The 12,692-nt window shown below is 44.1% G+C and overlaps 1 pseudogene; it reads left to right on the top strand.

The window, feature by feature from the left end:
- Positions 1-1,827: 1,827 nt before the first annotated feature.
- On the top strand, positions 1,828-3,946 carry LOC105942744 (zinc finger protein 772-like; annotated as a pseudogene).
- Positions 3,947-12,692: the final 8,746 nt, after the last annotated feature.

Raw genomic sequence — 12,692 nt, 5'->3', positions numbered from 1 at the left:
CTGGATCCAGGGCTTCCTAATCTGCTTTTAGCTGACGAGTGGAGAGAGGACTGGGAGAAGTCAGGGACACACTGTAGCCCCACCAAAGGTCTCTGTAACATCTCAATTCAGGGGCAGGAGCAATAGTACAGCATCCCTTGCTGCACTTTCCTTGCATGTGGCCAACCTGGTTCAATCCCAGGTACCCTATAAAGTCCTCCGTGTCAGGAGTGATTCTTGAGCACAAAGCCAGGAGTAAGCCTTGAACGCTGCCAGGTGTGGTCCCAAAACAGAAAATAAGCAAATGAATCTCAATTCAACATGGCCAAAACCTAACTGCTAGTGTTCCCACTAAAAACTGCTTTTACCACCAATGTCCAAGAGGTGGCACTAACTTGCTGGATTGCACACAAGGATCATACAGGCAGGAAAGCAGTGTCTTGAGGCTTCAAGTTATACATCAACACCCCTACTCCATGTTCACATTGCATTGCTGGAGTAATTTCTCTTGTTACTGATCCAATGATAAGGGTCACAAAGCCTAATCAAAAATATATTGAAAGAAAAAGGACCACTTCGACTCCATTTTGGAAAGTCAGACACCATTTTGTGCCCTAGGGTCATGAGTTTACAACCTAGTAAGAAAAACATGGCAGACTCCAAGGGCATGACATAAACGCCAGGCATTACTACAGATATCAAGGATGATTCAAGTCGATGTAACAAGATGTGTGAACTGCTGTTTCGCTTCTGTACCCTCCGCTTGCTTGCTCAAAGCCGGGAGAATGCACCTGGCAAGGGGCACCCAGACACACAGGCATGAACCCAGGCATGCGGGCAGGAGGGCATAGGGTTTAAAACCTCTTCCGAGGGCGAATCGGGGTTCCAAGTCTCTTAAGCTTGAGAACCTTCAGTGTTAAATCACTTGTATGAGTGCTCTCAGCGCTGAGTCCCTTGTATGAGAGTCTTTTGGTGTATGAATAAAACCTTGAGAAATCTGTCCTATCTCTGAGTATTGAGTCGGCCATTGAGATCAGGCTGTGGCCACTTAACATTTGGAGGTTTCACAAAGATCTCTGACACTTAATAATAGCACTGTAGCACTGTCGTTCCGTTGTTCATCTATTTGCTCGAGCGGGCACCAGTAATGTCTCCACTGCGAGACTTGTTACTGTTTTTGGCATATCCAATACTCCACGGGCAGCTTACCAGGCTCTGCCGTGTGGGTGGAATACTCTCGGTAGCTCTCCGACAACGATGAAGAAATCGAACCCAGGTTGGCCATGTGAAAGGCAAATGCCCTATCCCACTCCAGCCAGTTAATAATATTTATTTGTTTTGAAACAATATTAATTTCCAGTTATCAGCTGTGTGACATATATAGTGTGTCCTTCATTCAAACATCTTTGTATTCATTTGTCTGTATTAAAAGAAAAAAAAAGGAAAAAAATACACAACATATAATAAAATTGTGGGTGAAAAATCCCTGGAAATGAGGACGCGATTCCTTTAAGCATCGCAGCTCCACCCACTTTGCCAGTCTGACGTTTTTAACCCGCACTGGGGACCTGGTGGTTTGACCTTTGCCCTGGAGGTGTAGCTTTTAGTTTTGTCCTGGGGCCACATTCGGAGGGCCAGCGCTCAGGGATCACTCCTGGCAGTGGTTGGGGAACGAACCCGGGACGCCTCCGTGCAAGGTTAGCCTTGCACTCTGCCATCCGGCACCCGCCTGGCCCCCGGATTGCGGCTGAGACTGTTCCGCGGTTCGGGGCCCCAGGCTGAAAGTTCTGAAGCGGTGGCATTCCCACCAACAGTCTGTGCGTGCTTGACTTCTATCTTCAGTGCATCATGGTCTTCAAAGGTAGTTGATATGATTTCTATCTTCCTGATTCTGTTGAGGTATGTTTTGTGACCCAGCACATGGTCTATTTTGGAAAATGTTTCATATGCACTGGAAAAAAATGTATTTTTTCTTTTTGGGATTCTTTTTGGGATATACTCCCTGTATAGATCTATTAGCCCTCTCTCTTCTATCTCTTCCTTCAAAGCCAGTGTTTCCTTGCTGAGTTTTTTTGTTTTACTTTTTGGGTCACACCCGGTGATGCACAGGGGTCACTCCTGGCTCTGCACTCAGGAATTACCCCTGGCAGTGCTCAGGGGACCATATGGGATGCTGGGAATTGAACCTGAGTCAGCTGCGTGCAAGGCAAATGCCCTACCTGCTGTGCTATTGCTCCAGCCCCTCCTTGCTGAGTTTTAATCTTGTTGATCTATCTAGAGGTGATAGGGCAGTATTGAAGTCTCCAACTACTATTGTCTTGTTAGCAATGTCCTTGTTAAAATCTGTTAGCAGTTGTTCTAAGTATTTAGCTGGTCCCTCATTAGGTACATACACGTTTAGGAAGTGTGATTTCTTCCTGCTGCACATATCCCTTGACTAGTAAAAAAATGTCCTCAGGAAGAACCAAACTTTATAGCTCTTACTGTGCTCATACAGAATGACATTGCTGGAAATATTAGAAATATTAGAAGTAGATTTACTGTAACTATTTAAGCAGATTACTAGCTCACACCCTGACACACCCTTGTTTGGAATCACTCCCTTGAGTGGATCTCCTTAGATGAGATTTCTTTAGATGAGGTCTTGTTAATCTCCTCAAAAAACGGTCTTACCCTTCTTTGTTGATTTGTTGATGTTAAACCCACCTTTGTGCTACGCCCTATGTAATTTGCTATATAAACAGACTGTGGGACAAAGGGGGAGGGGCCTTACTCAGAAGAAGGAGAGAGAGAGAAGGAAATAAACTGATCGAGCAACCAGTTTGGCCTTCTTCCTTCCGTCGCCTTCCTTTGACCGACAGCACACACAGCGGTTCCAGAGCACGGACGTGGGTGGTGAGACAGAGCTACCCGGAGAGCCCGAGTACACGTGCCCATTGGCGTGCCTTAGTTTTTTACAGCAGTGTCACAGTCAGAGCACCCAAGACTAGCTCTTTTATCCAGAAGATGCACCCATGTGAAAAATGTGGCCCAGTCTTTGAAAGACATTTTCGACCTGGCTGAGCATCAGGAAACATATTCTATCTAGAAACAATGTATGTGTATCACATGTGGGAAACAAGTCTGGTTTAATACAAACCCTAAGAGCCAGAAACAACAGCGTGGAGAGAAATCCCTAGAGGAGATGAAGACAGGGTCTTGCGTGTGAGCAGTTTTTCTGTCCTATCATCTGAGATGCCCTTTATGACAGGAGAGAGCGGTATGGACATTCCAGCTACCTCAGGCATTTTCCAGCATTATGCCCCTCCTGGTAAATGAGAGCCACAGAGTAACACCAAGTATGTAGAAGCCTTTCACAGGGGACAGAGACATTATGAGTGCAATGAGTGTGTAAAAGCCTCAGCTGCAAAGACTCACTTGTTCAGCACTGGAGAGTTCACACTGGAGAAATGCCTTATCAGTGTGGCACATGTGGGAAAGTTTTTAACCATAGCTCTAAGCTTATTGTACACCAGACCTTACAGGCCTTACTGGAGCAAGACCTTACAAGGGCAGTGAGTGTGGGAAAGCTTACAGCCACAAGTCCACACTTGTTCAACATGAGAGTCTCCACACTGGAGAAAGGCCTGATGAGTGTAGTGAATGTGGGAAATACTTTGGACACAAATACAAACTTATTAAACACTGGAGTATTCACACTGGGGCAAGGCCTTATGAGTGCATTGCATGTGGGAAGTTCTTCAGCCAAAGCTCTTACCTTGTTGCACACCAGAGAGTGCACAATGATGAGAAGCCCCATGTATGTGATGAGTGTGGAAAAGCCTTCAGCCACAAACACGTACTTGTTCAGCACTACAGAATCCATACTAGAGAAAGGCCGTATAAGTGCAGTGAGTGTGGAAAGGCTTTCAGGCAAAGTGCTTCCCTCTTCTGACACTGGAAGGTTAACACTGGAGAAAGGCCTTAGGATAGCAAAGAATATACCATCTTCTTGTTCACCTTGATTCCTGACACCACAGAATCTCTGAAAATAGCTTCTGTGAATAGCCATCAGCTGAAATTGAACCTCCTGGAAATCCCTGCGTGCCATCAGTGAGGAAAGCTTCCTGGAGCTATGCTGTACCTGGTAATCTGCCCAGGATCCTTGCTGAAATGATGTCACTGTGATTATCTCTGTTAGAAGACATCACTTTACACAGTGGCCCATGTTACTCCATCATGTCTAAGGAGACATATCTCTGTTCCTCTTTCCTTACCTAGGGGACAAGCATTAGTAAGCTAAGGCCATTAAAGATCCTCACTCTGGGGCTGGAGCCATAGCACAGCGGGTAGGGCATTTGCCTTGCATGCGGCCAATCCGGGTTCAATTCCCAGCTTCCCATATGGTCCCCTTAGCACTGCCAGGAATAATTCCTGAGTGCATGAACCAGGAGTAACCCCTATGCACTGCCGGGTGTGACCCAAAAAGGCAAAAAGAAAAAAAGAAAAAGATCCTTACTTCTTTCTCCCACTATCCATTTAAAACATGAACATGACTCTGGCAGGAGGGTATAATCATTCTGCTGGTCACTTGTAGAGAAGGTTTCCAGTACGGACTTTTGGTAGATTTGCCCGGATTTCAAGTTTTCTAACTTAAGAATTGCCTGCCTCAGGACTGAACTTGGGGGTGCTGGAGCAAAAGCATTTGCCTTGCACATGGCCAACCCAGGTTCAAGCCCCAGAACCCCTAAGGTCCCTCAAGCACCACAGAAATGGGCCCTTCCCCCCAAAAAAAAGAGAAAAAGCCAAGGAAAAGCAGGGCTGAGCCAACAGCACAGTTGTAGAGTACTTGCCTTGCATGTAAGAAATCCTAGGTTTGCTCTCTGGCACAGCAAGAAAAAATACTGCTCCTTTTTCTCTCCTAACTGTTCACTTTGTGGGTTAGACTGAAAACAGAATTAGAATTTTTTTTTAAGAAAGAAGATTCAGCCTAATTCTATTACTGCTATGGCCTATTAGAAAAGAATTAATCCTTGTAGATCTATCCTTGTGAACTGTACGCCAAGGTCATGGAGACGTTTGATGTGATAGTCTCTCCCTTAGGAACAGTGTGCACTGGATCCCTCATTCCCAGGGAGTGTTTCATATTCCTTAGCTCCTTTGTTGGAAAACTTGATGCCCTGGAATCTTCATACATCCCTAAAATTACTACTTGGGATACAAATGTCACTGTCCCTGAAAAGGACTAGGTAAGGAGGCCGGAGAGATAGTACAGTGGGTAGGGCACTTGCCTTGCACATAGCTGACTCATGCTTGACCCTGGCACCTCAAGCCCCACCAGGAGTGATCCCTGAGTGCAAAGTCAGGAATAAGCCCTGCACACCACTGGGTGTGGCCCCACCACCAACAGGGTGCACAAAAATTGGAAAGGACTAGGTGGGAATATTTGATATATAAAAAATGATTAATAGGGGTTTGAGACTGCAGCAAACTATAGAGAATCAGACACTATCCATGAGTGTTTCTAGCACTGGGTCTGGTATGGAGTTAGGGAAATTCTCAGGACTCCCATAGTTATATCTCTTTTGTGGCTGTGTCACTGTGACAACAGTTAGTCTATTATCTACAGTAGACTGGACCTATTGTATGATGTTTAGTTTGATATGTTTCAATATATATTTATGCCCAGGAAGCTTTATCGCTCCCTTTAAAATCTTCTCCACCCCCCCAATAGCCTGATTACTATATTATTTTATATCACTATAGATATTTTCTACTTCCTAGGACTTTGAGAATAATTTAATATGTATTGCTAATTATTTTGTGACTCGCCAATGTCTACGCATAAGTGCCTTATTTTCATTTATGCTTTTGCTGAAAGTAGTTCACTTTGGAGAAATAATTCCAAAGCAAATGATATAGGAGGGATGAACCTGGGTTGGTTGCATGCAAGACAAATGCCCCTCCTGCTATACTATCTCTTTGACCCAATTTAATATTTTTGTGTTTCATCTTTTTTCCATCTTGACTTGCCACTGCCTTTTTCTTTAATTAGATTTTATTTCTCCTCTTTCGCTCTTGTTAACATGAAAGCTGCCGAGATTCTTCATATGCAACTTTTCAGTTTTTTCCTAATATTGGTGTGCTAGGTGTTCTGTAAGAATTGCTCTGGTTCTCTCCTACAAAACAAAATATGGTGGGCCTCTGAGATAGTTTAAAGAGCAGGAGTATGTGCTTTGCACACAGTCCCCATGTTTGATCCCTGGTACCAAATGGTCCCCTGAGCATCACAGAGTGTTGCCCTGATGGCCCAATGGCACTTAACACTGAATGTTCAGACCTGCACAGCTGGGCTAAGTTTCATGAAAGTAGCCCCCAGACCTTGGGGCACTGCTTGGGAGGACCATGGGAAATGCTGTATTTTCATTTTACCGTCGTGGGCCATAGAGATAGTAAGAGGGTTAAGATGCCTTGAATGCAGTCAAATCCAGCTCTGTCTTCTGCATAGCACATGGTTCTCTTGAGCACCATCAGAAGTGACCCCTAAGCACAGTCCCAGGAACAGCTGATGAGCACCACTAGGTGGGACCCAGATCCCCAAACCACAATTAAAGTCTTTTCTAATGTCAGTCTTTTATATGACACATGATCATATTGGAGGTGGAAAAACTACAAAAGTTAAAAATGAACCCTGACAGCTTCTACATTAATGACTAGCAAAAGGGGATATGCAATTTAATGAGATGTTACTTAATTTTTTGGTAATTAATTTCTGATTCCATTACAAGAAGTACAGTATGATAAATTGTTTGCTTTGGGGCCATACCTGGCAGTGCTCAAGGCTCACTCCTGGCTTTGTGATCAGGGGTCACACCTGGAGGTGCTCCGGGGGACCATGTGGGATGCAGGGACTGAACCTGGGTCAGTGCCCTACAAGTAAGCGCCCTGCCCACTGTACTATTGCTCTAGCCCCTATGATACATTTTTTTTTTTTGCTTTTTTTTTTTTTTGGGTCACACCTGGCGATGCACAGGGGTTACTCCTGGCTCTGCACTCAGGAATTACCCCTGGCAATGCTCAGGGAACCATATGGGATGCTGGGATTTGAACCCGGGTCGGCCGCGTGCAAGGCAAACGCCCTACCCGCTGTGCTATCTCTCCAGCCCCTATGATACATTATTTTTATTTATTGATATTTGCTTTGTGGTCTATAATATACTATACTTTTGTTTGGCAAAGAGTTCTACATATGTCAGCAAGGTTAACATTGTTGATAATGTTTTAAATTTTCTGCATCTTTACCATTTTGAAAAGATTTTTTTATCTGCCATTAGAAGAGAATTGTTGACATTTCTGAATGTAAAAATGAATTTACCTATTTTCTGTGTGACTATTGTTTTTTGCTTTGTGTATATGTTTGTTTGTGTCTTTTTGGGGGGGAGATCACATCTGGCGTTACACAGGGGCTACTCCTGGCTCATCCACTCAGGAATTAATCCTGGTGGTATTTGGGGGACCATATGGGATGCTGGGAATCGAACCCGGGTCAGTCGCATGCAAGGCAAATGCCCTACCCGCTGTGCTATCGTTCCAGCCCCTGTGTATATGCTTATACATATTTTTTGGGGGGACGTTAGGGGCTGAGGGCCACACCTAGCAGTGCTCAGACCTTACTCCTGGCTCTGAGCTTAGGGATCACTCCCTATTGATGACCAGGTGACCATATGAAGTGCCAGAGATCAAACCCAGGTCAACTGCATGCAAGGCAAGTAAATGCCCTACCCAGTGTACTCTGGCTTTGTGTATGTAGTTTATTATTTATAAATATTTATATTTTAATATATAATATTTGTATGGCTGGAGCAATAGCACAGTGGATACGGCGTTTGCCTGCACGCAGCCAATCCGAGTTCGATTCCTTTGCCCCTCTCGGAGAGCCTGGCAAGCTACCGAGAGTATCTCGCCCGCACGGCAGAGCCTGGCAAGCTACCTGTGGTGTATTCGGTATGCCAAAAACAGTAACACTGAGTCTCACAACGGCGACGTTACTGGTGCCCGCTCGAGCCAATAGATGAGCAACTGGATGATAGTGATACAGTGACAGTGATTACTTGTATATACTTTTCAATTTTTTGTTTTTTCTGGCCAGACTAGTGGTACTCAGGGCTTACTCCTTGGTCTGCACTCAGGGATCCTTCTTGCTGGATTCAGAGTATCATATAGGGTGCCAGTGATCCAACCTGGGTTGACTACATGCAAGGTGAATGCCCAATCTGCTGTACTATTGCTCCAGCCCCTGGCTGTCTATATTTAAGTCTTTTTATTTAGGTGACTGCTCTAAAATTTTACCTTGTTTGAGTCTGTTAAATGGTATTATAGTTTGTTGATGTACAACATCTCACAATCTCAGGCCTAACTATGCTTGGAGGAAAAATTGTTTTTCTTTTACTGTTACTTTAATTGACTATGCTTCTGGTTATGTAACTGACTTTGATACTGTTTCCGTTGATTAAGTGAATGTGCATATTCTGCCTATGTGGCTGAATATCATTGGTTAGAACATTAAGCTAGTTAATAAAAGGGGCTGAACAGGCTGCTCTGGGTACAACACAATACCAGAGACAGTTTGTGATCCTCCATAAAGTATTTCTTTCACGTGCATATCTCAATGCCTCAGACTGTCTAACCAAACCTTACTGCAACATTAGTTATATTGTTCAGGTGTCATTTGTGGCACCTCTTTGGCCATTAGGGCTACACCTGGTGGTGCTGGGGGTGTGCAGTGTAGTTCAGAGATTCAGCAAGAGCCTCATTAATGCAAGATGTAACTCAGCTCTACTCTTAAAATGGCACTTTTATTTTGCCTATTTTTAGGCACTGAGATTGATACATATTTTTGCTACGTGGTTGAATGAATTCCTTAGATATATTGTAATAGTTTGGGATCTTGATTCTAAACATATTTTATTTTTTAGTTTTTGGGCCACACTCAGAAATCTAAGCATTTTTACGATATAAATGCAGTATTCATTTAAAAACTAATTTCAGGGCTTGAGAGATAGTACAGCAGGTAGGGCACTTGCCTCGCAAGCAGCCAACCTACACTTCACCCCCAGCACCCAATATGGCACACTGAGTACTGTCAAGAATAATTCCTGAGCAGAACCAGAAGTAACCCCTGAGCATTGCTGGATATGACCCCAAAACCAAAAACAAAAAACTAATTTCAGGGTCAGAGTCATAGTACAAAGGGTTGGTTGCTTGCTTTGCACATGGCCAACCTGGCTTTGAAACCCTGCACCCCATATGGGTCCACCAGAGGTGATTCCGAGTGCAGAGCCTGGAGTAAGCCTTGAATACAGACTGGTGGCAGCTCCCCACAAAAATTCACTTTCAGGGGTTGGAGCGATAGCACAGCGGGTAGGGCGTTTGCCTTGCATGCAGCTGACCCGGGTTCGATCCCCAGCATCCCATATGGTCCCCTGAGCACCGCCAGGAGTAATTCCTGAGTGCAGAGCCAGGAGTAACCCCTGTGCATCGTCAGGTGTGACCCAAAAAGCAAAAAAAAAAAAAAATTCACTTTCAGTGTTGAAACATAATTGTTATATATTCCTACCTGAGGTTTCCTCATGAGGTTTCTCATTTATACTGGCTAGGACAGCACTTTATACTGTGTTACCCTTGAAATTGTCCTTTTGAGTATTTGATCATCAAGCCTCTGGTAGTTCCCTACATACAAAATAGTACAACTGGATGATTCTGTCTCTGTTTCTCTCTGTTCTCTATGAACTCTGGCACCTTCACAGGCCTAGACTTCACACCCCATTACTCACACTTACGGTTGCCTTTTGGTACCATGTGAGTGGCATTGAGGATATATCAACATGTATATCAACCACCATTTCTGGGACTTCTGTAGTTTAAAAAAACACTTTCTTTTTCCTTTTTGGATCATACCTGGCGATGCACAGGGGTTACTCCTGGCTCTGCACTCAGAAATTATTCCTGGCGGTGCTCCAGCTCCCCCCCCAAAAAAAAACCCTTTATTTTTTGTCATCTAATTTCCCCAATGCCTTACATCTAAATGTTCATCTTTCCACTTTTACTAAAGATACTAAGGTCAAGGAGAAATGAGACTTCTATTTAAAGCATAAGTAATAGCTCTGTCAGGCTACTGCCCTTCAAAAGAAATGTGATGCCAGATATGTCAGCAAAGAGTAAACATTACTAATTAACATTTAATAAATGATTATTAATATTTTAATAATGTAGGAGCACTGCTATTTATTCAGCCATTGATTAAACTGATTGAATTGGTCATGAACTCCACATTACTTTTTTTAAAAATTCTATTCTGAATGCTAACTTTATTATTTTACTATTATTTTTTGCCCTTTTATTTTGATTCACCGTGAAATACAGCTACAAAGCTTTCATATTTGAGCTTCGATCATATAGTCATCAAACACCCATTCCTTCACAAGTGTACACTTTCCACCACCAAAATCCCCAGTATTTGCCCCCCTCCCCCCTTTCCAACCCTTCCCCTGCTTGTGTGGCAGACAGTTTCTCCCATACTGTCTCTCTAGTTTGGTTACATTTGAAATTTTGACCCCAATCTCACCACTACTCAAACCTGCCAAAAAGGCAATGCTAGACAATTTGTTTTGCATTGTTTGTTATGGATAGAATATAATGTTCAGGAAATTCCGTGTCATTCTCTTCCAGGAGCTTTAGTTTATATCTATAGTCTCTGGGTCTTGGCCATTGATGAGATTACATGGTGCCAGGGGAAGTTTGTGGGTTTGACTGCCAAGATTCTGGAAAACTGGGGACCTGGGGGGAGGAGGCCCAGTCCCGATCCAAGCCAAGCCAGCTTGGAGATCTCAGTCATGGGTTCCCGAATATCTGGGTTTTCCTGCCAGTCCGCTCTCTGATGAGGTTCATCCCGTTTTGGGTGAGGCTCGTGCCCTCTTGGGTGAGGATCGTTCGAGCATTTGGAGAATGGCCTTGGGCATGGCAGTGATTGGGTTCTGGAGGTTTTTGGTTGCCGGGGTTCTGTTTGGGGCAGGGAGGGAAACTCAACCCGAGTAACCCCCTCCTACCTCCGAGGTGCCCCGCCTCAGTGAAGACAGCCTGGCAAGGGGTCAGGGCATTCTGCAGCACTCTACTGGCTCTCACAACAATCATCTCAGGGTGCACACCAAAACCCTGGCATCCAGCACACAGGCTTAGTCCCAGGGAGCATTGTGGTCTATCCCTGAAAGCTTTGAACAATGCTTGACACATCCATGAAATCTTACCACTTTATGCTGGGTCTAATTCTGTTTTCAGTGCTACTTTCCCACTGAGCTGAAACCCAGGATGAAATGAAACCCAGTAAACAATAAAGTTTTGCTATGAACACACCAAAACAAACTGAGGCAGACAGCTCCCAAACAGGGTGGCTTGAAGGATAACAACCATAAGAATATGAATAAAGTCGTACAAGGGTTTTTGTTTGTTTGTTTTTTATATATGTATCTATATTTTTTTTAATTTTTTTTATTGAATCACCATGTGGAAAGTTACAAAGTTCTCAGGCTTATGTCTCAGTTATACAATATTCAAACACCCATCCCTTCACCAGTGCCCATATTCCACCACCAAAAACCCCAGTATACCTCCCGCCCCCGCCCCCCAACTGCATAACTGATGAATTTCACTTCATTTTCTCTTTACCTTGATTACATTCCATATTTCAACACAAAACTCACTATTGTTGTTGGAGTTTCCCCCCAAGAAAGACAGCCCTACTACCAAGGAAGCATTTGATAATTAGTTTTCCATTGCTTAGAATGAAGAGATATGTAGCCCCACTGCTCCAAGTACATAACTCTTTTTTCTTTTCTTTTTCCTTTTCCTTTTTTTTTCCTCATCCCCCATCCCGCGCCTCATAGTATGGTGGACGCCACGCCACGTTTCTCCCCGAAAATGGGAAACAACCTGGAAAGAGGGATATTTCATCTTCTCGGCCTGCGTGGGGCTATTGCTTAGTTCACAGTCTAGAGAAATGGCTGCTACTTTGATTACCTTCAATATTTCAATAAAAAACTCACTGTTATTGTTTGGAGTTTCCCCCCAAAGTCAGACCTGCAAAAAAGGAACCATTTCACATTGCTGACAATTAAGAGATGTTAAGTCGCGCGGCCGCTGCGCGTTTTGGATTTCTGTATAAAGTCCAGGGAAAATTCTGCCAGAAATTGCATAAAACTCTAGAATCAAAATGTTTAGGAGCAGAGGGTCCATTTAGCTCTCAGCAGCTCCGGATTTATCTGGGCCGAGGGCGTGCCGGTAACACCCACTTCCCATGATTACCTAGGAGCCCCAAAGTGTAAAAATCATATACCTCTGGGTTAGGAGTCTTAGAAGGTGGCTCTCGCCACATGGATATTGCTGCTGCCGCTATTTTCCATGCAGAAAAACAGGGTGGAGAGGAAAGATCCATCCCCAGGCAGCTCGGAGTTGTAGCCCAGCTCACAGTCCCAGTGCACTGCTGTAAGAAGCTGTTCTGGATGCCAAAATGGGTTAGAAGGCCTCTGGAATCAAAGTCATTAGGAGCAGAGGGTCCAGTACAAGGGTTTTGTAAGCCACAGGCAGGCCCGAAACAGGGTCTTCTGGGTCAAAGCTTATCAGGCCCATGTCCTAGCCAGATAAGAACAAAACATCCAGGAGCTTGAGATAGCATACCAGGG

The sequence above is a fragment of the Sorex araneus genome, chromosome 8 (assembly GCF_027595985.1).
Source record: "Sorex araneus isolate mSorAra2 chromosome 8, mSorAra2.pri, whole genome shotgun sequence".
NCBI lineage: Eukaryota > Metazoa > Chordata > Mammalia > Eulipotyphla > Soricidae > Sorex > Sorex araneus.
Note: the sequence above shows the minus strand (reverse complement) of the source record. Positions and strands in the feature narration are given on the sequence as shown.